Raw genomic sequence first — 23,594 nt, forward strand, 5'->3', positions numbered from 1 at the left:
TCACTTCTCATGATGATGATAGAGGATTATAAGAAGGAATTAAGTAACTCCCTTAAAGAAATACAGGAGAGTACAAGTAAACAGATAGAAGCCCTTAAAGAGGAATCACAGAAATCCCTTAAAGAAATGGAAGAAAACACAAAGAAGGAATTAAACAAAAACATTCAGGATCTGAAACTAGAAATAGAAACAATAAAGAAAGTTCAAAGAGAGACAACCATGGAGATAGAAAACCTAAGAAAGAGATCAGGAGTCACAGACGCAAGCATCACCAACCGAATACAAGAGATAGAAGAGAGAATCTCAAATGCAGAAGATACGGTGGAAAATATTGACACAGTTGTCAAAGAAAATGCAAAATGCAAAAAACTCCTAACTCAAAACATCCAGGAATTCCAGGACACAATGAGAAGACCAAACCTAAGGATAATAGGTATAGATGAGAATGAAGATTCCCAACTTAAAGGGCCAGTAAATATCTTCAACAAAATTATTGAGGAAAACTTCCCTAACCTAAAGAACAAGATGCCCATAAACATACAAGAAGCCTACAGAACACCAAATAGAATAGACCAGAAAAGAAATACCTCCCGTCACATAATAATCAAAACATCAGATGCACAAAACAAAGAAAAAATACTAAAAGCAGTAAGGGAAAAAGGTCAAGTAACATATAAAGGCAGACCTATAAGAATTACACCAGACTTCTCACCAGAGACTATAAAAGCCAGAAGAGCCTGGACTGACATCATACAGACACTAAGAGAACACAATTGCCAGCCCAGATTACTATACCCAGCAAAACTCTCAATCACTATAGATGGTGAAACCAAGATATTCCATGACAAAACCAAATTTGCACAATATCTTCCCACAAACCCAGCACTTCAAAGGATAATTGATGGAAAATGCCAACACAAGGAGGGAAACTACAACCTAGGAAAAGCAAGTAAGTAATCTTCCAACAACCCCCAAAAAAGATACAAACATAACTTTACCTCTAATAAAAAAAATAACAGGAAGCAACAATCATTTTTCCTTAATATCTCTTAACATCAATGGTCTCAATTCCCTAATAAAAAGACGCAGACTATCAGACTGGATACACAAACAAGACCCAGAATTTTGCTGCATACAAGAAACGCACCTCAGTGACAAAGACAGACACTACCTCAGAATAAAAGGGTGGAAAACAATTTTTCAAGCCAATGGTCCCAAGAAACAAGCTGGAGTAGCCATTCTAATATCAAATAAAATCGACTTTCATCCAAAATTAATCAAAAAAGATAAGGAAGGACACTTCATACTCATCAAAGGAAAAATCTACCAAGGTGAACTCTCAATTCTGAACATCTATGCTCCAAATGCAAGGGCACCTACATACATAAAAGAAACTTTACTAAAGCTCAAAACACACATTACACCTCACACAATAATAGTGGGGGATTTCAACACCCCACTGTCAGCAATGGACAGATCATGGAAACAGAAACTAAACAGAGACACTTTGAAATTAACAGAAGTTATGAACCAAATGGACTTAACAGACATCTATAGAACATTTCATCCTAAAACAAAAGAATATACCTTTTTCTCAGCACCTCATGGTACCTTCTCCAAAATAGACCATATAATTGGTCACAAAACAAGCCTCTACAGATACAAAAAGATTGAAATAATCCCTTGCATCTTATCAGATCACCACGGACTAAGACTGGTCTTTAATAATGACAAAAACAATGGAAAACCCACGTACACATGGAAACTGAACAACTCTCTACTCAATGATGACTTGGTCAAGGAAGAAATAAAGACAGAAATAAAAGACTTTTTAGAATTCAATGAAAATGAGGACACATCATACCAAAACTTGTGGGACTCCATGAAGGCAGTGCTAAGAGGAAAGCTCATAGCTCTAAGTGCCTACAAAAAGAAACTGGAAAGAGCACACACTAACAAGTTGACTGCACAACTAAAAGCTCTAGAACAAAAAGAAGCAAATACACCCAGGAGGAGTAGAAGGCAGGAAATAATCAAACTCAGGGCTGAAATCAACCAAATAGAAACAGAAACAACAATACAAAATATCAATAAAACCAGGAGTTGGTTCTTTGAGAAAATCAACAAGATAGATAAACCCTTAGCCAGATTAACCAGAGGGCACAGAGACAGTATCCAAATTAATAAAATCAGAACTGAAAAGGGAGACATAACAACAGAAACTGAAGAAATTCAAAAAATCATCAGATCCTACTACAAAGGCCTATACTCAACAAAACTGGAAAACCTGGATGAAATGGACAATTTCCTAGACAGATACCAGGTACCGAAGTTAAACCAGGAGCAGATAAACCATCTAAATAGTCCCATAACCCCTCAGGAAATAGCAGCAGTCATCAAAAGCCTCCCCACTAAAAAAAGCCCAGGACCAGATGGTTTTAGTGCTGAATTCTATCAGACCTTCAAGGAAGACCTAATACCAATTCTCTTCAAACTATTCCACAAAATAGAGACAGAAGGAACACTACCCAATTCGTTCTATGAAGCTCCACTTACACTCATACCCAAACCCCACAAGGACCCGACAAAGAAAGAGAACTTCAGACCAATCTCCCTTATGAACATCGATGCAAAAATACTCAATAAAATTCTAGCAAACCGAATCCAAGACCACATCAAAACAATCATCCATCATGATCAAGTAGGTTTTATCCCAGGAATGCAGGGATGGTTCAATATTCGGAAATCCATCAGTGTAATCCACTATATAAACAAACTTAAAGAAAAAAACCACATGATCATCTCACTAGATGCTGAGAAAGCATTTGACAAAATTCAACATCCCTTCATGATAAAAGTCTTGGAAAGATCAGGAATTCAAGGCCCCTACCTAAACATAGTAAAAGCAATTTACAGCAAACCAGTAGCCAACATCAAGCTAAATGGAGAGAAACTTGAAGCAATCCCACTAAGATCAGGGACTAGACAAGGTTGCCCACTCTCCCCCTACCTATTCAATATAGTACTGGAAGTCTTAGCCAGAGCAATTAGACAGCAAAAAGAAGTCAAAGGGATACAAATAGGAAAGGAAGAAGTCAAAATATCGCTATTTGCAGATGATATGATAGTATACTTAAGTGACCCCCAAACTTCCACCAGAGAACTCCTAAACCTGATAAACAACTTCAGCAAAGTGGCTGGTTATAAAATCAACTCAAACAAATCAGTAGCCTTCCTCTACATGAAAGATAAACAGACTGAAAAAGAAATTAGGGAAATGACACCCTTCACAATAGTTGCAAATAATATAAAATACCTTGGTGTGAATCTAACCAAGCAAGTGAAAGACCTGTATGACAAGAACTTCAAGTCTCTGAAGAAAGAAATTGAAGAAGATCTCAGAAGATGGAAAGATCTCCCATGCTCATGGATTGGCAGGATTAATATAATAAAAATGGCCATCTTGCCAAAAGCAATCTACAGATTCAATGCAATCCCCATTAAAATCCCAACTCAATTCTTCACAGAGTTAGAAAAGGAAATTCTCAAATTCATATGGAATAACAAAAAACCCAGGATAGCGAAAACTATTCTCAACAATAAAAGAACTTCTGGAGGAATTACCATCCCTGACCTCAAGCTGTACTACAGAGCAATAGTGATAAAAACTACCTGGTATTGGTACAGAGACAGGCAGGAAGATCAATGGAATAGAATTGAAAACCCAGAAATGAACCCACACTCCTATGGTCACTTGATCTTTGACAAAGGAGCTAAAACTGTCCAGTGGAAAAAGGACAGCATTTTCAACAAATGGTGCTGGTTCAACTGGAAGACAACATGTAGAAGAATGAAAATTGATCCATTCTTATCCCCTTGTACAAAGCTCAAGTCTATGTGGATAAAGGACCTCCACATAAAACCAGATACACTGAAACTAATAGAAGAGAAGGTGGGGAAAAGCCTCGAATACTTGGGCACAGGGGAAAAGTTCCTGAACAGAACTCCAATGGCATATGCTCTAAGATCGAGAATTGACAAATGGGACTTCATAAAATTGCAAAGTTTCTGTAAGACAAAGGACACTGTCAATAGGACAAAACGACAACCAACAAATTGGGAAAAGATCTTTACCAATCCTTCATCTGATAGAGGGCTAATATCCAATATATACAAAGAACTCAAGAAATTAGACTCCAGACAACCAAATTACCCTATTAAAAAATGGGGTATAGAGCTTAACAAAGAATTTTCAACGGAAGAAACTCGAATGGCCGAGAACCATCTAAAGAAATGTTCAGCATCCTTAGTCGTCAGGGAAATGCAAATCAAAACAACCCTGAGATTCCATCTCACACCAGTCAGAATGGCTAAGATTAAAAACTCAGGTGATAGTAGATGCTGGCGAGGGTGTGGAGAAAGAGGAACACTCCTCCATTGTTGGTGGGACTGCAAGATGGTGCAACCACTTTGGAAATCAGTCTGGCGGTTCCTCAGAAAATTGGACATAGCATTACCCGAGGATCCAGCTATACCACTCCTAGGCATATACCCAGAAGATGCTCGAACATATAACAAGGACATATGCTCAACTATGTTCATAGCAGCCTTATTTATAATAGCCAGGAGCTGGAAAGAACCCAGATGTCCTTCAACTGAGGAATGGATTAAAAAAATGTGGTATATTTACACAATGGAGTATTACTCAGCTATTAAAAACAATGAATTCGAGAGGTTCCTAGGTAAATGGATGGAACTAGAAATTATCATCCTGAGTGAGGTAAGCCAATCACAAAAGAAGACACATGGTATTCACTCACTGATTATTGGATATTAGCCTAGAACCTTGAAATGCCCAAGATGCAACTCACAGGCCACATGAAGCCCATAAAGAAGGAAGACCAAGTGAGGGTGATTCGGTCCTTCTTAGAAGGAGCAACAAAATACTCAAGGGAGCAAATATGGAGACAAAGTGAGGGACAGAAACTGAAGGAGGGGCCGTCTCAAGACCACCCCACCTGAGTATCTATCCCATGTGCAATCACCAAAGGTAGATGCTGATGTGGAAGACAGGAAGTGCATGCTGATAAGAGCCTGATATGGATATCTCCTCAGAGGCCTTCAAGAGTCAGACATATTCAGAGGCAGATGCTCACAACTAGCCATTGAACTGATCATGGGGTTCTCAATAGAGGAGTTAGAGTGAAGACTTAAGGAGCTGAAAGGGTTTGTGGCACCATGAGGAGAGCAACAATACCAACCAACCACAGCTCCCAGGGTCTAAACCACCAGCCTGGGAGCACTTAGGGGGGGATCCAGGGCTTCAGCTGAATATGTAAAAGTGGAGGGCCCTGCTGGGCATAGGTGGAAGAAGAGAACCTTGACCTCATGAAGGCTGGATGCCCCAGGGGGTGGGAATTTTGAGGGTGGGGAGGTGGGAGTGGGGGGGTGTAGATAGAGGTTACATCCACAGAGAAGAAGGAGGAGGGGCGAGGGGATTGGGGGTTCCGAGGGGGTGGTGGGGGATGGGGTAAGGGGACAACATAGGAAATGTAAATAAATCATCCAATAAAAAAAAAAAAGAAAAAAAAATTTTAAAACCACATATGCAAGGAATAAACCCGAGGAATTCAGATTCAAAAAAAAAAAAAAAACAATACTTCTTCCAAAGTCTCAAATAGTTTCACATGTGACTTTAATTTTTAATCCTATTTTTAATGATGGTTCTTAAAAGCTTTAACCTTCCTTGTAGCCCACCACCCACCAGAGGTAGTGGAAAAGAAGAGATATAGAGGAAGTGGACGTGTTCAGAAAGGTTCTTTGGAGCAACTCCCATCTGTGTTGTCTGGAAAATGGCAGTTCAGTTCACAGGTTAGTAGGCAGTGATGGCTTGATCCACTAGCAAACGCTTCACTGATACACCAGCAGTCCAGTTTGGTAGAGTCTGGGTAGCAACAGTGGTGGCAGGACCTAGCAGAGACAGCCAGGCCTCAGCCTCAGCTTTAGTCAGCAGGAGGGACCAACAGGAACATCAGAAGTTCTGGGCTGTGCCTTTCTCAGGGAAGTGAAGATCAGCAAAGACTTAAGACCCATAAGCTTGTCCAGCTAGCTCTATAAGCAAGCCAAGTTCTGTTTCTGTCACTCCACTGAGTCCTACTTATACCATCCAAACATCATGTGTCCTCCATGGGTCTTTCATCAACATGGGTCTTGCCTCAACATATGTTTCCAACCAACTCAAGTCTGCAGAAGTGGCAAGAAACTACAGCACGCCACAAGAAAATTTTTGGTGCATTTCTCTCTACGGAGTTCGGACAAATGGACCTCAACTACATAAGGTAGACTAGTACATGCATGTCATTAACAAAGAATCCTCATCACGTGTCCCTTCACGTGCTTGCTTTAGCAGAACATCCTCTCTCCTGTGTCTGCTTCAACAAAACGTTCCTTCACGAGTCTGCCTTAGTCTTTCACATGGCTCCACTTCAATGAGACATTCCTTCACGTATTTGCCCTAGCAAAATACCATCCAACCGACTTTCCAAAGAACTCTTCAGTTTGCACTTCACACAGTCCTTGGAGAACAAAGTCCGATCCCTTTAGCTTGTTAATTAAGACTTTCTATACTTTGGACTCAGTCTGTTGCTCAGACTTACCTTGTCCAACCTCCCCTGTGCCTGGCTCCACATGAATCTTTACTTCAACCAGTTTGCTTTCTGTGTTGGCCATTGCTAATTCTGAATGTACTATATATTGCTGTCATAACCCATTTCCTTCCACTCTGCCAGCCATCTATACTCCTGAATATTTCAACAAATGTGTTCAATACTTCTCATAAATGTCAAATATTGAAAACCAGTTCCCAAGAGTATCTTAATATCCAACCTCTTTGTTTCCCACATTTTTACAGATGGCTTCTCCATATTTCATCCTCCATAGAAATCCTATAGCTACTATTATTTTTGAGATAATATAGCCCTACTCCCCTGCCCTGATTACTAAAGCACTTTCTGCCCATATCATTTATTTAGGCATAATTAGGTACTATTAATACCAAACTGATTCATTTCCTTAAGGTATTGTATGTCTTCACATATACAAGCTAAATTTTTGGAAGCCAGGATTTTACAGCTTCTCAGGCTTCCCCTACTCCCCGTATTTCCCTACAAAGATCAGTGGTGCTGATATTTTAGTTTGAGGAAAGTTTAAAAAAATATGCAGTATTTTGTATTAATTCTTTGCACGTTTCATGCCATGTATTTTGATCATATTCACATACCTCAACTCCTTTCTATAGGTTCTCTAAGGTCCACCCTCCATTTCTCCCAAAATGGGAGAATCGTATCCTCTTAAAACACACACACACACACACACACACACACACACACACACACACAATCAGTTCAAGTTCTATGTAAGCAACTTAGACTCAGATCCAAATGAAAAATAAAAAGAGGTCTAAAGATATAGGTCAATGGTAGAGTGCTTGCATAGCATGTCGAAAAGCCCTAGGTTGAATATCTACTACCAGGCTGGATATGTAGCTCAGTTGACATGACGTTTGTGCTAGCATGCATGAGACCCTGGGTTTGATTTCCAGCAATGTCCCAGCATTCCAGAGGCAGAAGGCACTGAAGTCGGAGACTTGAGGCCAGCCTGAAATACAAGAGACATTGCCTCAGAAACAAAAATAAAACGAATACAGAAGGCTATGGACACGGTAGTAAATTGCGGTGGGCTGGAAGAGCTTTGTTTATATGAATCGTGGTGCTCTGAGAGAGTTGTACTATTTTGTTTTGTAAATAATTTGTTTGTAATTGTGCGGAGCAATTTATTGTGGAAACACAGAAGCCTATTCTTTCCCAATTACATTATTTTTTAAATAATAAATGTTATTTATTTACTTATTTATTTATTTAATGTTTAGGAATGCACTGTAGCTGTCTTCACACACACCAGAAGAGGGCAACTGATCCCATTACAGATGATTGTGAGTCACCATGTGGTTGCTGGGAATTGAACTCAGGACCTCTGGAAAAGCAGTCAGTGCTCTTAACTGCTGAGCCATCTCTCCAGCCCCCAAGTACATTATCTGACATCAAAAAATAAAATTCCATAATTACAGTCTAAAAACAGAATGTGCATGCGTGCAACTAATATTGACAGGCAATCTAACTTTGGAGCCTGGCATATTGAAAGACTTGCGACTTTTCTTTTTTTCTTTCTTTTCTTTCTTTTTTTTTTTTTTTTTTTTTTTGGTTTTTTTCGAGACAGGGTTTCTCTGTGTAGTCCTGGCTGTCCTGGAACTCACTCTGTAGACCAGGCTAGCCTCGAACTCTCGAACTCAGAAATCTGCCCGCCTCTGCCTCCCAAGTGCTGGGATTAAAGGCATGCGCCACCACCGCCTGGCCAAGACTTTAAAAAAAAAAATGTTTGTTTTGTGCTGTTTCAAAGCCACTACTTATCCATTTACTAACCTTAACACAGCTGTTAGCAAGAATATAAATTAAACAGGATTTCAAAGACTATCGGTTCAGAGAAAAGTTCACGAGATTAAACACCACTATAACAACTTGTTTCTGCCAACAAAGCAGCGGGACAACGTTCCAAGTGGCAATGATCATTGACAATTATTTATGATTCTTCTTCCGACTAACCACACAAAACACCGGACAAACTGGTTTAATCTCCTTGTTAAAATTAGAGGTTAGATTGTAAAGGCCCGTCAATCAGTATTCTTCGTGACAGGAATGTGGGTAGAAATGCACTACAAGAGAGATCCGAGGGTTTCCAGTCTTTCCGTCTCCATCTGGAAGCTCATGCATCCACAAAAAATTAGAAAGCGCCGGGGTACTCGCAGTGAGGTAAAGTACTTATAATTCTGACAGGCCTCAAGCCTTAACACAGCGGACCCATCTGGAAGGAAGGCGCACAGCATACTGGGATTTGTAGTTCCGTATCCTTTTGCTACCCGGTTGAGTGGGCATTCTGGGATGTGTAGTTCTCAGGTCGTTCGTTTGAGTAAATCCGTTCCTGACTAGAGGGGCGGTAAGTGACTCCACTGCCTCCTGAGCGTCACGTGACTTCAGTCCCGCACGCCTTGAGTTCGCACTGCGGCTCCAACCCGGGCGAGTTCTCGTCCCCCGCGCGGCCGTTGCCGAGGAGACGGCGCTCGTCTCGCGGAGCGTTGCGCCCCCCCCTCCACTCTCTCTGCAGTTCCCCCGCCCCCTTCGTCTCCCACCACAATGAGGTCCTAAGATGGCGGTGGCTGCGGCGGTTGGCGCCTAGTTAGCTAATGTAGAGAAGGCGGCCATTTGGGCTTTGGGCAGTCAAGGGAACTCGTGGGCCTCCCTTTACGCGGTCTTCGAGGAAGAACCGCTGCTGGTGGCGGCTCCTGGAGGAGCCGGCCGCCACTCTGCCCTTGGCAGGAGGGGCGGCTTCGTTTACAGGTAATGTCTGCAGGGCCGCGGCCCTTGGCAACCGAGGGCTGGAGAGCCGGGTTGGTGCAAGGCGGCCGCCGTGCTGGACGCGGCCTGGGGCCACGCCTGCTCGTTTACCTCTGAGGTCGCTTGGCTGCGCGATCTCCTCCCCACCCCCCGTTAGGCTGACATCGGGTCCTCTCGACCCTGACTGACACCCTAGCTCTCTGGTGAGCGTCTGGGGATACGCCGGCGCCTCCACGATCCTGTGGCAATCTGAGGACCGCTCCCGCGGTGCTCGAATTGGTCCCCTTCAGGGTAGGGGGGAAGCTGGCTTGTAGTTTGGGTGATGAGTTCGGAAAGAAACAGGCCTTGGCGGCCTGAGGCCCAGTGCTCGCCCTCCCTCCCAGCCCACCCGCCAAATTCCATCCTGGGAGGCCCCCGGCGGCCCGAATCCTCCTGGGTGCGGAGCGTCTGCGGCCGGGGAGTTTCTGCCATCGCTTTTTTTCTTGGAGCAGAAAGGCCCCCGGTAGGCGTTCCTGACTCCAGCTAGTAGGTTTCTCCCTAAGAAAATGTTAATTTAATAATCCTTCTCCGCGCTCCTCCCACTGCCCCCTTCTCCACCCCTGCGTGAAGATCCAGTTTCTTTACGTCTAGAATCGGGGGGTCGGAGTGGGGGGTCGAGGGGCAGGGAGGGCAAACGAGATGTCCCCGGGATTCTGGCAGCATGGCTTGCTTTGCAGAAACTGCTGTTAAGGATTAGGTGTTAGGCCCCTGTAGGTCGCCTACTGGAACCAACTTTTCCTCTCGCGGCCCGCTCCAGCCGCAGCTAGCCTTGTCCAAAAACCAAACAAAACACAACGTTTCCCCCCCCCCCCCTTCTTTCATGACGGTTTTAGGATTTGTATTGTTGTGAACTGCGGGTAACAGATCGTGTTTTGGCGCTTAGAAGAAGCGGGCTTCCTGGGTGACCCTACCACCCTCGCCCCGTAACCGCTTTCCAGGCCCCGCCTTCTGTGTTCTCTGGTTACTAGAGCCGGTGTTAAAGAGATTCTTGTGCACCTGCTTCTGCCTTTCCCTATCACCTTCCTGGTCAGGGCCACGGGCTGGTGTCGTTAATACTGAGTTTCGAAGTTGAAGGTACACCTCAGTAAAGGTAGTGAAAATTCTTATGCATAAGACTTCTTTAAAAATAGAGAGTAACAAGTTCTTGAATAGTTTGAGTAACAGGGATTTAATGACCTTAATCAGGAGAGTAAATTCTCTTCAAGTGTCTTTAAATGGCAATTGGGGGCTATTTTCATTATATTCCAAAGTGTGTCTTATATCCAAATTGTTTGGAAGGCTCTTAGAGACTTTGGTTATCTAAACATCTTTGTTAATGTAAATTGAGTTTAAAATTGTTTATAAATTACATATTTTTAATTATCTGAAACATTTAGGTCATAAATTTAGTGTTTGTTTTCACAGTATAAAGCACAAGAATTTACTGGTGGCTTTTTTTTTTTATAAGCAGACAATTGGTTTGAACTGTGGAACAGGAAAATTTGTTTCTAAACAGGTTGACACTGTAGTATGTTAGTTTCATATGTATTAAAGTTGGGAACACTTTATACTGGGGTATTCGATCTCAAAACTGGTGCAGGATTGAAAGGTCTACTTACTAAGCAAACACTTTGGGTATGCTGCCTTTTCACCGACCATTTTGGTGTGTCTTCATTCTTTGTTAGAAGAGGTCTGTGCCATTTCTACTAGCTAAATAAGAAGATGATTTATACAGTATATTCTGGAATTCCTTTGTCTTTACAATTTTTTTTTTAAATCTCATTTGAGTTTGAATTGTCATATGACAACTATTTGGGTAGCCTCTCTTCCTAAATCCATTTTCTCTCAAGTTATGGCCTTCCACGTTTGTTTTTTATCTGGCTTTATCTTTCTTTCCTGATCTTTTCTGCTTTCTTAAATTTGTTATACCAGCAACTGACAGGCATTAGTTATCTGAAATTACCTTGAACATCAGTGGGGGTAGTGCCTTGTCGCATAGAAGTTAGTATTGGGACGTAAGAGTTCAGTTAAAGTTAAAAGAAATCGTGAATGGCTGTGTAGAAGATAAATGGCTAGGGCCAGCATAATAGAGTAGTTGCCTAGCATGTATTATTTGCTCTCCAACACCAAATAAACAGGGATGATGGTGGATGCTTGTAAAAATCCCCTCATTGGGTATAGTAGAGGCAGGACAGGAGGTTCAAGGTTATTCTTGGCTGGCCAAGTTCACGAAGCCTGGGATGTATGAGATGCTGTATAAAAATGAAGAGATATAATAGCTAAAGGATGAAATAGATATTTTGTTTAAAATATTTTAGAAGTAATTGATCTTTATTGTATATGCATGTATGCATTCATGCACGCATCTATCTTCAGAAGGAATATGAAGTTCCTTCTCCCATGCTGCTATAAGAAAAGCCAGGCAAGTGGCATAAACCTGTAGTCCCCAGGAGTTGGGTAGCTGAGACAGGAGGATCAGGAATTTGGGCTAGCCTGTCTTATATAGCTATACCCAATCTTGAAAAACAAATCATACACATATTATTTGTGTGTTTTGTCTGGATGTATGTATATGCACTATCTCTTTGCCTGGTTCCAGCAGAACTCAGATGAGGGTGTCAGATTTCCCAGGACTAGAGTAAAAGAGGGTTGTGATCAAAATGTGGGTACTGGGAATGAAACCTGGACTAGCCCAGAAACTCTTTGTGTTTGAAACAGGGTCTCATATACCCCCTGGCTGGACTCGAATTTAGTGTGTAGTTGAGGAAGACCTTGATTTATTTGTGCCCACCTCCCAAACACTAGGATTCCAGGTGTGTGCTACCATGACCTGCTAGAAATCTTATTGTTATAATTGTTTAATTTATTCTTGGTTCCTATGAAAGCAAACAAATATTTAAACTCCCTTATGAGGATCAGAAGTGAGACTGTTACGCAGAACTACAGACTGGTAGTTGATTTGTATCTCAATTGCAGGTCTCAGTGTTTCTGTTTTTTATGCTGGAAGGTTATAACAAAACAGAATAGGAAAAAAAATGGAACTTAGAAAAAGTCAGATGTGTTTAATGCTAAATGATTGCCCCGGCCCTCGGGGATTCAATGAGACCTTAGGGAAGGGGGCAAAAGAATAAAGGGACAAGAGATACAAGGAATGAGAGCAAGTCTGTGGTTCTGATCAAGCTCTGAGACTTTAATTTCGGGTGCAAGTTATAAAGACACAGCAAACCAGGAAGTTTGTGCGAGGGTCGGCTATTCCACTATTGAATGCTTATTGCCCTAGACCATCCCACTGTCATATGCTTACTGTCCTAGACCATCCCATTGTCCAAACCAGCTCCTAGGAAATGCCAAGCATTCTTTAAGTTCCTGGGGCCTGAGACCTGTGAACGTCCTTTCTTAACCTTGTACTGACTAGGCTTTCTAGAACAGCAGGTAACTTCATAGGCTCGCTTAGGACAGCAGGTAGTTTCCTGGGTTTGGCTTCCGGCAAATGATTGATTGCATTGTGGTTGACATTTTGTGAGATAAGAAGAATTACACTTATAGTAAAATAATTTTACTAAAAGGAAAAATTAGGAAAGATGGATAAGAGGAATGAAAATACAGAGTAACTGACTTAATTCACATGGGAAGACTTGGGTTTTTCTTGGTGAGAATTGCCCCATTGTAAAGGAGCAAATATCAGCTGTGGTGGAAAACCCAGAAAGGGATAGTGAAGGACATGTAACAGTAACTTTTATTCTCCTGAAGTAATTGTGGTCTCCAAGGCTCTACTTGGCCCCAAACTAACTAGCAATCTGTTCTAATCTTCTGGCTCATTCTCATTCTCTGGCTTGTTCTGTCTTCCCCTGTGTCTAGCTTGTTCTCTCTTAACCTGTTTCAGTTAAACTCTCCTGGTAAAAGTCTCCTTCCTTTCTCTTTCTGTACTGCTCTCTGTTAAGTAGCCTCTCTTTTTTTCTCTCCATGAGAGTTGGATATATCCTATTCTGACAAATCTTTCTCTGATTTGTCACTTTGTCACTCAGTTAGATATAATTTTCTTTTATTTTCTTTTTCTTTTTTTAGATATAATTTTCAAGCATGGGTATTTCTTCTACAACTAACTTTACCTTCCTTGTTCAGGAGTAAAGGTGTGTGCTAAGAGCTGAGCCATACTACAAGTAGAAACAGGTTTTTCCAGTAAATAACACAATCTCGGGGTTCACGGTGTGAACAAACATCCTGCAACAGTCATATTAGGGAATTTTGTATGAAGCTAACAGGCAATGCATAGCAATACATTCATTTTATAAATTTGAGTGCTTTTAATGTATTATGTATTGACAGATGTTTGGGGATGAGCCATTGAACAAAATAGACAAGATGTATTACCCCATGACAGTGCATTTATGTTATATACCAAAAGTCAAAGCAAAGGCAATATCACTTTGAAAGGGTTTGAGTAGAAGCAAAGAAAGCAGGTAGTTGGTTTTCTAGAGTTAACAGAAGGAGCAAATAGAAAAGTTAAGGAGGACTAAGACATTCTTGTAATATATTACTTGGTTTGGGGTAAGAATGTAAAAGATTAAAAGAGAAGGGAAAGAAAGTAATGGAGGGAACTGGAATTATTCAGACAGGTCAAGAACAGCTTCAGCATAATTTGGCCATGATATAGTAGAATGCAAGAAGCAGGATCAGTGAGGAAGTTTAAGTTCCTGACCTTGAACAGATTACCAGTTCAGACTGAAAGAGGTATTGGAATGAGGAAGATAAATAGATGTTGGAATTGAGTCTAGACTCTTAGAAAAATCATATACATACACAGTTCATAAAAGTAGGGAATGGTGGTGAAAACTAGGAGTCACTGTTACCAAGGTTAGGTTTGAACAAAATGATGTACAAGGTGGGTAGTAGTTTTGATGTGTATTTTTTTTAGATTTATTTATTTATTTTATGTATATGAATACACTGTAGCTGTATTCAGACACACCAGAAGAGGGCATCAGATCTCATTACAGATTGTTGTGAGCCATCATGTGGTTGCTGAGAATTGAACTCAGGACCTATGGAAGAGCAGTCAGTGCTCTTAACTGCTAAGCCATCTCTCCAGCCCCTTGATGTGTATTTTTTAAAAGAGGAAAAGCTGAGGATTAGCTAATACCAATGGTTTGCAAATAGTATTTTTTTCCCAGGTAGCCAGAAGAGTAGGAAAAGGAGCATCTTCTTTTAGAAGTGATTTGATAGGAATTGATGCTTTAAGGAGGATTTGAGGTTTTATTGACACAGAAGAGTGATGCTTTGGAGCAGGCGGGGGATGCATAGGTAGTTGGTTTATAATACTCTGTTGGAAGTGTTTGATAGAAGGAGGTGTTAACTATAGGTATGGATCAGAATGGCATTGAAGATGGAGATTTGAGGTTAATAAAAATAGCAGGGTGAAATGAATTGACATTTTCTTAGAAATGAGTACATACTTATAAGAAAGTAGTAGATTTAGTATATGTAATTGTAGGAAGGAAATGGTCTTAGCAAACAAGATTATATATCTGGGGATTGACTTTAGAGCTCATTCTTGCCCTTTTATGAAGTGAAGATATACCGAACAAATTTTGTTAGTGTTAAAATATTCTGCATAAGTAACTAACAAATATATACCAGAAATGCTAGGGCTTGGAGAGATAACTCAGTGATTAAGAACATAAAGTGCCTGTCCAGAGGATCAGAGTTAGATTTTCTTTTTCTTTTCTTTTTTTTTTTTTTTTTTTTGGGCAGTACTGCAACTTTATTTGACATTCAGCAGGTTAGTTCTCATCCACATTGACCGGCTGTAGATTTTTGAATGTGGTAACAGGCACGTAAGTTACCAACGTGTAGAGCTTGTTTGGTGAATCCTCATCTTCAGTACGCTTTCTGGACAAACGTACTCGGATGCGATATGGAACATTCCTTATTCCCTTGGCCCAGACGGCTTTATTGAGCCTGGTGTCAATGCGCACATCTGCAGTCCCCATTTCCTTCATGGCAAACTTTCGAATTTCTTTGAGTACCCAAGGAGCACGCTTCTTGAAGCCCATTCCATGGATGCGCTTGTGAATGTTGATGGTGTATTCTCGGGTCACCACCTCGGTGATGGCAGAACGGCCCTTCTTCTCGCCACCCTTCTTTGCGGGAGCCATTCTGTGGGGCCCAAGTTGGAAAGCCAGAGTTAGATTTTCAGGATGTCCAGTTCACAACCACCTTTAAACTCCATCTCCAGGGAGATCTGGGCTATTGGTCTCTGGGGATATCTGCACTCTTGTGCATGCACACATAATTAAAAATAATAAAAGTATATCTTTTAATGTTTGAGGAGATAGAAATGTTTAGCCTAACTTCATTCGGTATTATATAGTGTATACATGTATCAGAATCACATTGTACCCTTTAAATATGCATAATTTTTAAAAAAAATCTTGGTCTGGTGGCACACACTTGTTATCCTAGCATTTGGTAGACAATGGGAGGAGAATTGCTGTGAATTTAAAGGTTAGCCTGAACTACACAGTGTGATCCAGGTTAATGTGTGCTATAGCAGTGGTTCTCATCCTGTGGGTTACAACCCCTTTGAGGGGTTGAAAAACCCTTTCACCGAGGTCACATATCAGATACCCTGTATATCAGGTTTTTACATTACAATTTATAACAGTAGCAAAATTACAGCTATGAAGTAGCAACATTTGAGGAACTGTATTAAAGAGTCACAGCATTAGAAAGGGTGAGAACCACTGTGCTATAGTATAAGATCCCGTTTTAAAAAAAAAAATGGGGAGGTGTCTTAGTTAGGAGTTAACTAAGTTACCTTAGTTAGTGTCTGTTGTGAACAGACACATGACCAAGGTAACTCTTATAAAGGACATTTAATTGGGGCTCGCTTACAGGTTGAGAGGCTCAGTCCATTATCATCAAGGCGAGAACATGGCAGCGTCCAGGCAGGCATGGTGCAGGAGAAGCTAAGAGTTCCACCACCTGTTCTGAAGGCTGTTAGAAGACTAGCTTCAAGAGAGCTAGGATGAGGGTCTTAAAGTCCAGGCCCACAATGACACCCTTCCTCCAACAAGGCCAAGCCTTCTAATGCTTCCTGGACCAAGCATATTCAAACCATCACAGGAGGGCATGGAGAGATTCCTCAGCAGCTAAGAGTACTTTTTGTAATTATAGAGGACAGTGGTTCAGTTCGCAGCACCCACAGGGTGGTTCGCAACTTTCTGTAACTACAGTTTCAGGGAATCCATGCCTTCTCTATAGTCTCTGAGGGTATTAGACATACAGATGGTACATAGACATACTTGCAGGCAAAACACCTATACACATACAGTGAATTTTTTTTTTTAATTACTGAGGAGGAAGAGGGGGGAAGGGGAGAGAGGGGAAAGGGAGAGAACTAACTATATAGTGAAAGATTTAACACAATAAGTTCAGATTGTGAGGTTAAATGCGTTGTTTTCCTTTTTTTTTTTTTTTTTTTTTTTGGTTTTTCGAGACAGGGTTTCTCTGTGTAGTTCTGGCTGTCCTGGAACTCACTCTGTAGACCAGGCTGGCCTCGAACTCAGAAATCTGCCTGCCTCTGCCTCCCAAGTGCTGGGATTAAAGGTGTGCGCCACTACCACCTGGCTTCCTGTTTTAGATAAGATCTGCTGTGTACCTCTGGCTTGCTTAAAATTTCCAGTGATCCTCCTGCATTTGTCTTCCAAATGTTGAATGTTGAATGTCTCTATTTTTTTTTTAAAGAATTATTTATTTATTTTATGCATATGAGTACACTCTCGCTGTCTTCAGACTCACCAGGAGAGTGCATCAGATCCCATTACAGATGCTTGTGAGCCACCATGTGGTTGCTGGGAATTGAGCTCAGGACCTCTGGAAGAGCTGTCAGTTGGCTCTTAACTGCTGAGCCATCTCTCCAGCGCAAACCTTAAGTTCTTGTCAATTCCAATTACATTTTGTTGTAATTTGTCTTATCGTCCACTAAATCTTCAGAATTTGGAGTATTGTTTTTTTTTTAACTTGAAAAAGATATCTTGAATTCTAGAAACTCAGTTTTTAAAAGACCTTTAAATACATTTATTATGTGTGAATGTATGTGTACTTGGGGCACATAGGTAGAGGTCAGAGGATACCTTGTAGAATCAGTTCTTTCCTTCATCATATGGGTTCAGGAGTCAAACTCAGGTTGTTAGGCTTGATGGCAAGTACTTTTACCTGTTCAGAGCCACCTCATCAGCTTTTATTGAATTTTCATTTTTTTAAAGTCTTAAATAGAAAGGGCAGTGGAAAAGATCTCACGTGGGTATGTTGTTTTTGTTTGTTGTTTTGGCAGTGCAAGCTCCAGGGAGCATTTTGTCTATGCTCTCCCAGTGTTGAGATTACAGTTACATACCACTGCTATTTTATGTGGGTGCTGGGAATCTGAATTCAGATCCTCACCCTTTATCAAGTGCTTTATCAACTGAACTGACTCCCCAGGACTCCTTAGAAAAGTTTTATAGACAGAGATACTAGTTCCTTTGAGAAATGTACTGAATGTTAATATATTGAGAATTGATACATATGCATATGTTATTTAGCTTTCTGTGTTTTCCTCTTTACAATTTTAATTTCAGTTCTCCCTCCCCACCTCCTCCTCCCCACTCTGTGTCTGTGTTGCACATGAGTACCCATAAAGGCTAGAATGACCTAGAGTTGGAGTTACAGGCAGTTGTGAGCCATTTGACATAGGTGCTGGAGATGGACCTCATTGTCTTCGAGATACATAAGCTCTTAACCACTGAGCCGTCTCTCCAACACCAGCTTTCTATATTTCTTTTTTTTGTAGCTCAGGCTGGCACTGAACCTGTTGTAGTCTCCTGTGTCCATAGCTGTTAAGATTACAGACATAGGTCATCATAATCAGTTCTAGCTTTATGCTAATTTTGATTCAATATTAGGGTACCCTTTAAACATATTTTATACTATTAGGTTTTTTGTTGTTATTTTTTTTTTAAAACAAATTATCAACCATTCAATTTTACCAGTGAAGACTCGGGCCAGATGCAGGGTGGGGGTGGGGGGTGGGGGAGGGTTGTTGGGAGCAGTGAAAAGTGAAAACCTGCTAACTCAGAGAGGCAGAGAAAGCCAGCTGACCTTCCTTTTTAGCCAACTTCCACTTCCCAGCAGGAGTCCTCTCTTTCACACTGACATCTCAAAAAACCTTCTTCAAACGCAGTGCTTCTCCCTTCTACTTCCTGTGCATCTCTGTCTGTCCTTCTCACTCCCTCTTAACTCTGTTTTCTTCAGAGTAATCCTCACACTTCTTGTCAACTGGTTGCTTGCTCTGCCTCTTGACCTGTGGTTGACTTTATTTAGCCCTGTTTACAGTATTCAAGCAGAGGGCTCCTGGGTTAAAGGTTCGTGCTAAAGCTGGTGCATACCACAACTAAAAACATGTTCTTCCAGTAAATAACACAATCTTGGGGTTCATAGTGTGATCAGATATCCTGCAACAATTAGGTTATTAAATATTGTTATATGAGTTTTTCTTAGGAACCTAATTCACCCTACTAAAAGAAGACAGGGACACCAGATAAATGATTCTATTCAACAGTAGCAAATTTAATTAGGGTTACTTACATGAGTATGAGCAGGTACACCATCGAAGAACAGTCTCTTTTCTTCCAACCATTGTTTTTTTTTAATTTTATTTATTTTTTATTTATTTTTTTATTTTTCGAGACAGGGTTTCTCTGTGTAGCCCTGGCTGTCCTGGAACTCACTCTGTAGACTAGGCTGGCCTCAAACTTAGAAATCCGCCTGCCTCTGCCTCCTAAGTGCTGGGATTAAAGGTGTGTGCCACCACCGCCCGGCCTAACCATTGTTAATTGTTGTATATTCCTAGAATGGAGTGGCCTTGTGTACCTCAGGAGGCTCTCTTTCCATGAGAGACTGTTGGTGGTCTCAGTGTTACATAGGTTTCCTGCTCTGATTTCAAAATGGCAACAGAGCCCAGAGCACAGACATCAGCACTCCACCTCTTCATGTTATAGTACACTTTTAGCCCTCTCTTCCACAGTGTTCCCTGAGCCTTGTGTATGGGTAGATGGAGGGAAAGTCATGCCGATGTTTGATTATTTTCTCCCATTTAGTGGTGAGCATTGGGTTACTTTGTTACAGCAACAGTGAGTTCTCAGTTTTTGTACTGGTTTTGAGACTCTTCTGTAGCTGCTGCCCAAAGCAAAAGGAAGCTTCCCAGCCAAGGTTGACAGCAGCAATAGTTATGGGCATAGACATAAATGTTTAGAAGAATTTTGATTGGAAGAATTTTGAGAGGTGTGTCATGTACATGGCTGGCCATAGCTCTCTCATTGGGGCCTGTCACCTTCTTAGCCACAGCTGTTTGGTTTACAGCACTAAATTTAAACTTTACACCTCTCTTGAAGTTAAGCCTTAAATCCCACCAGAAAGTAATTTTTATACCTCATAAAAGTCATGGCACGTATATCAGTGAGTGCATCTTGATTTGCATTTGTATGGTGTTAACATACCTGAATAGTATGGAGACAACCACCCCCAGCCCAGCCTCTATAATGTGTTTTTGGTTTTGTTTTGTTTATTGTCTTTTTTTTTTTTTGGCACTAAGAATGATAGCCATCAAGGAGGGAGTTCACTTCTAATTTGATTTCTCTGTATTCTGACCCATGATGTGCTGTGTTAAGAGTTGTAGGATTTTAACATCCAGTTATGACATGCAGCCAATATCGGTGGCAGTAGCTTGTATTGTACCTCAGAGGGAGGTAGCTTGTCCATGGTATTGGTTTTAGCAGTAGTCTTGTGGCTTCTGGGAGTGCCTTTCACAATTAGACATACATATATCCTTAAATGATGTTTTTTGTTTACCTAGGCACAGATTATTGTAGAGTTTTCTTCACCACTTCGTCAGTGGTATAATTTATGCCTTATCCAACCATAAACTCCCAAAAGTGCCCGACCTCTGTACCTTATGTGGCTAATTTCCCATCCTTGTACCTTTAGCTGTGTTTGTACTTTCAGATGCTTTTCTAAATCTGTAAGGTACTCAAGTTAGCATTATATAATAAGTCCTCTTAATAGAGCGTAGGTAGGATCTCTGAAGGAGCAGCATAGTTTGTTCTAGGCTTGTGCCAATTAGTCTTACAACTCAGCACCAAAGGGGATATAGGATCTAAGGGGATACTTATACAGTTAGTTAGTAAGGTCCATTGCAGCACAAAAAGATCACTTAAACATGTGTGGCATTACACACATACACACACACACTTCTTTTAAGGTCATACTCTAGTAGTGAAGTCCTGAATGCTTTGTAGTTGGAATCCTGCCTTTAGATAGCTTTCCCTCTTGTACATACTAGGGAACTCCCAAGACCACATTAGCTGGGTGAGGAACACAGGGGTGGTAGGGACATCAGAAGGAGTGAATTCCTGGAATCTGAAGTGATAGTCTACATCTGTGATCTCAGGAGAGAATATTAATGGGCTTAATCTTGAACAGATTATGCAGGTAGCTGTTCTCATTTCAGGATTGTAACAGTCATGTCACGCCTGGAGGCCAAAGTTCACAGCATCTATCTGTGTGACATCATAGCTAGCAGTTTATCTTACTAATCTAGTACACATGATTTTATGTTTTTAAAACATTTCTTTTTGGTTTTTTCGAGACAGGGTTTCTCTGTGTAGCCCTGGCTGTCCTGGAACTCACTCTGTAGACCAGGCTGGCCTCGAACTCAGAAATCCACCTGCCTCTGCCTCCCAAGTGCTGGGATTAAAGGCGTGCGCCACCATCGCCCGGCCTCTTAAAACATTTCTTAATTTATTTTGAGGAGGGGCGGCTCATGTAGAGGTCAGAGAAGTAGTAGTCAATTCTCTATACCTTGTAACATCTGAGTGTAATTGTAATTCTGGGAGCTTTTCTATGCCCCTATTGTTCCCAAATAAACAACACAGAGACCTTATATTTATTAACAAGCTGCAAGCACTATGGCTGGGTAGATAGTCATGTAACTCAGTCATGCTTACCTGGACTACTTCGCAGCCGTATGCCCCATTACTTGCCATCTGAGTTTTGCCCTGGCTTCCTCTGCTTCATGTGTGTCCTTACTCCCTTGGAGACCTGCTCATGGCAAATACTCCTGGTTCTTCTCTTCCTCTTTTTCCTTTTCCCTCTCTCTGTCCTTGGGATGCCCTGGCTGGGATAGGAAATTCTGCCTTCCCTCTTCTGCCCAGCTATTGGCTAATCAGCACTTTATTAACCAGAGGTAATGGAAAACAATCTTTACATGTCATTGACATAGGAGATGATCCAATAATCATGACAATGGCATTGTTCAGACGGTAGCCAGAACCCTGGACTCAGAAATCAGCATCTGAAGTATACAGTGCACAAAACCATCCTCATTCATTCATGCTCTGCTTCTTTACTTAGGGTTCTAAATTTAACAAAAGTTTAGAATGTAAAACATTTTCTCCTCAAATACATTTTTAGTTTGTTCCAATATACAAAACTTTACTAGTTGTTGAGAAACTATTTTTTTAAAAAATATTTGATATTTTTTCAAATTATATAGTTTTTATTTTAGAAAATTATATGGTGTTCAAAGTCCATGATCAGCTGGGCGGTGGTGGCGCACACCTTTAATCCCAGCACTTGGGAGGCAGAGGCAGACGGATTTCTGAGTTCGAGAGTTCGAGGCTAGCCTGGTCTACAGAGTGAGTTCCATGACAGCAAGGGCTACACACAGAGAAACCCTGTCTTGAAAAACCAAAAAAAAAAAGATAAATAAATAAATAAATAAAATAAAGTCCATGATCTATGCATACATCTTTAGAACAAGCTGTGAGTTTTAGTTATAAATTTGGCATAAATTTAGAATGTGAAACATTTTCTTCTCAAATATATTTTTAATTTGGCAGTGCTGGGATCAAATTTAGGGTCTTACACGTGTTAGGCAAACTCTGAACTGCTGAATTATATCACCAGCCTTATTTTTGGTGGTTTGTTTTTATTTTGAAATAGGTCTTCACTCTGAAGCCAAGTGTGCCATTGAATTTGCTATTCTCCTTCCTTATCCTTCCTAGTACTAGGATTTCAGGTTTGAACTACTAGAACCAGCTACTTGCCAAATACATTTGTAATTTATGTTAAGGTGGGCTTATTTTATAACTTTACTTACAGAAAGTATAGCATATCCCATTCAAGGAAAATTGTAATATTTAAGAATTTCTGCTTAATAAGTAATCTTTCTATTCACTTATTTTTAAGTGTGTGTGTCTCTCTCTGTGTGCCAGGAACACATGGAGTACATAGGGAGGTTGGGTGTTGATTCTCATCTTCCATCTTGTTTGAGACTGAGCCTTTCTTATTGGACATTGCTGTTGCCCATATATTTCTAGGCAGGATTCTCCTCTCTCCTTTCCATCTTTTCCGTAGGAGGACTGTTTGTACTCCTGCATTAAGCTTTTGTCTAGGCTATGGGGATTTGAACTTAGGCTGTTGGGCTTCTGTGTTAAGTAGTTTACCTGATGAGCCTCTTTCTCAGTCTCACTTTTTCCTTTTAAAACAGTTTGTTTTTAGTGCCTTTAAATACAGGCTCACTTTTATTGCCTGTCTAATTTTGAGCTATTTCTTATTAATCAAAGATATTGCATGTAGAATATGTTCAATAACTGTTTATTGTTCAAGTAAGTCTCAGTTCAGTGTGCATGTGCCTATGGATATTAATTATTTCTAACATGCAATAGTATAAATGATTGTTAAAATACATAAATAACAGAAAAAAGTAAAGGTTACTGTATTTCTCATTCATAACTAGTAATTAAACATATACATAATTTTTAATGTTGTTTTTCCTCTCTTATATAACTTCCCCATAAATAAAGATGCTGTATTGTCCAACCTTTATAATTATACATTTGGAAGGATGCTTAGCATTCTAAAAATTCAGTGGATGTAAAACTGTTTGCCTAATAGCGTTTATCCTGTCATTTTATAGGATAATAACATCTAGTTATTTTAAATTAAGCATGCTTAAAGCCCAGTGTTACCTCCTTGCCCCTTATTTAAGAAAGACTAGATATGGAGAAGTATAATCACTGGGATGTAACAGTT

General features: G+C 40.7%; 1 protein-coding gene and 1 pseudogene across 7 annotated transcripts in view; one reads left to right on the forward strand and one right to left on the reverse strand.

Moving 5' to 3' along the window:
- The first annotated feature begins 9,245 nt into the window (after positions 1–9,245).
- Positions 9,246–23,594, forward strand: part of Pcm1 (pericentriolar material 1) — a 95,687-nt gene continuing 81,338 nt past the window's right edge. For 5 of the 7 annotated variants that reach the window (XM_028768316.1, XM_028768318.1, XM_028768321.1 and 2 more), the window contains exon 1: positions 9,318–9,449. The gene's annotated coding sequence lies outside the window, so the exon portion shown is untranslated. Of the gene's footprint in view, positions 9,450–9,954; positions 9,972–23,594 lie in introns of those variants that run through there. The other 2 variants (XM_028768320.1, XM_028768317.1) reach the window with 2 other exon arrangements.
- Positions 15,245–15,619, reverse strand: LOC114621964 (annotated as a pseudogene).

Source organism: Grammomys surdaster, unplaced genomic scaffold (genome assembly GCF_004785775.1).
Source record: "Grammomys surdaster isolate TR1022 unplaced genomic scaffold, NIH_TR_1.0 185, whole genome shotgun sequence".
NCBI classification, from domain to species: Eukaryota; Metazoa; Chordata; class Mammalia; order Rodentia; family Muridae; genus Grammomys; species Grammomys surdaster.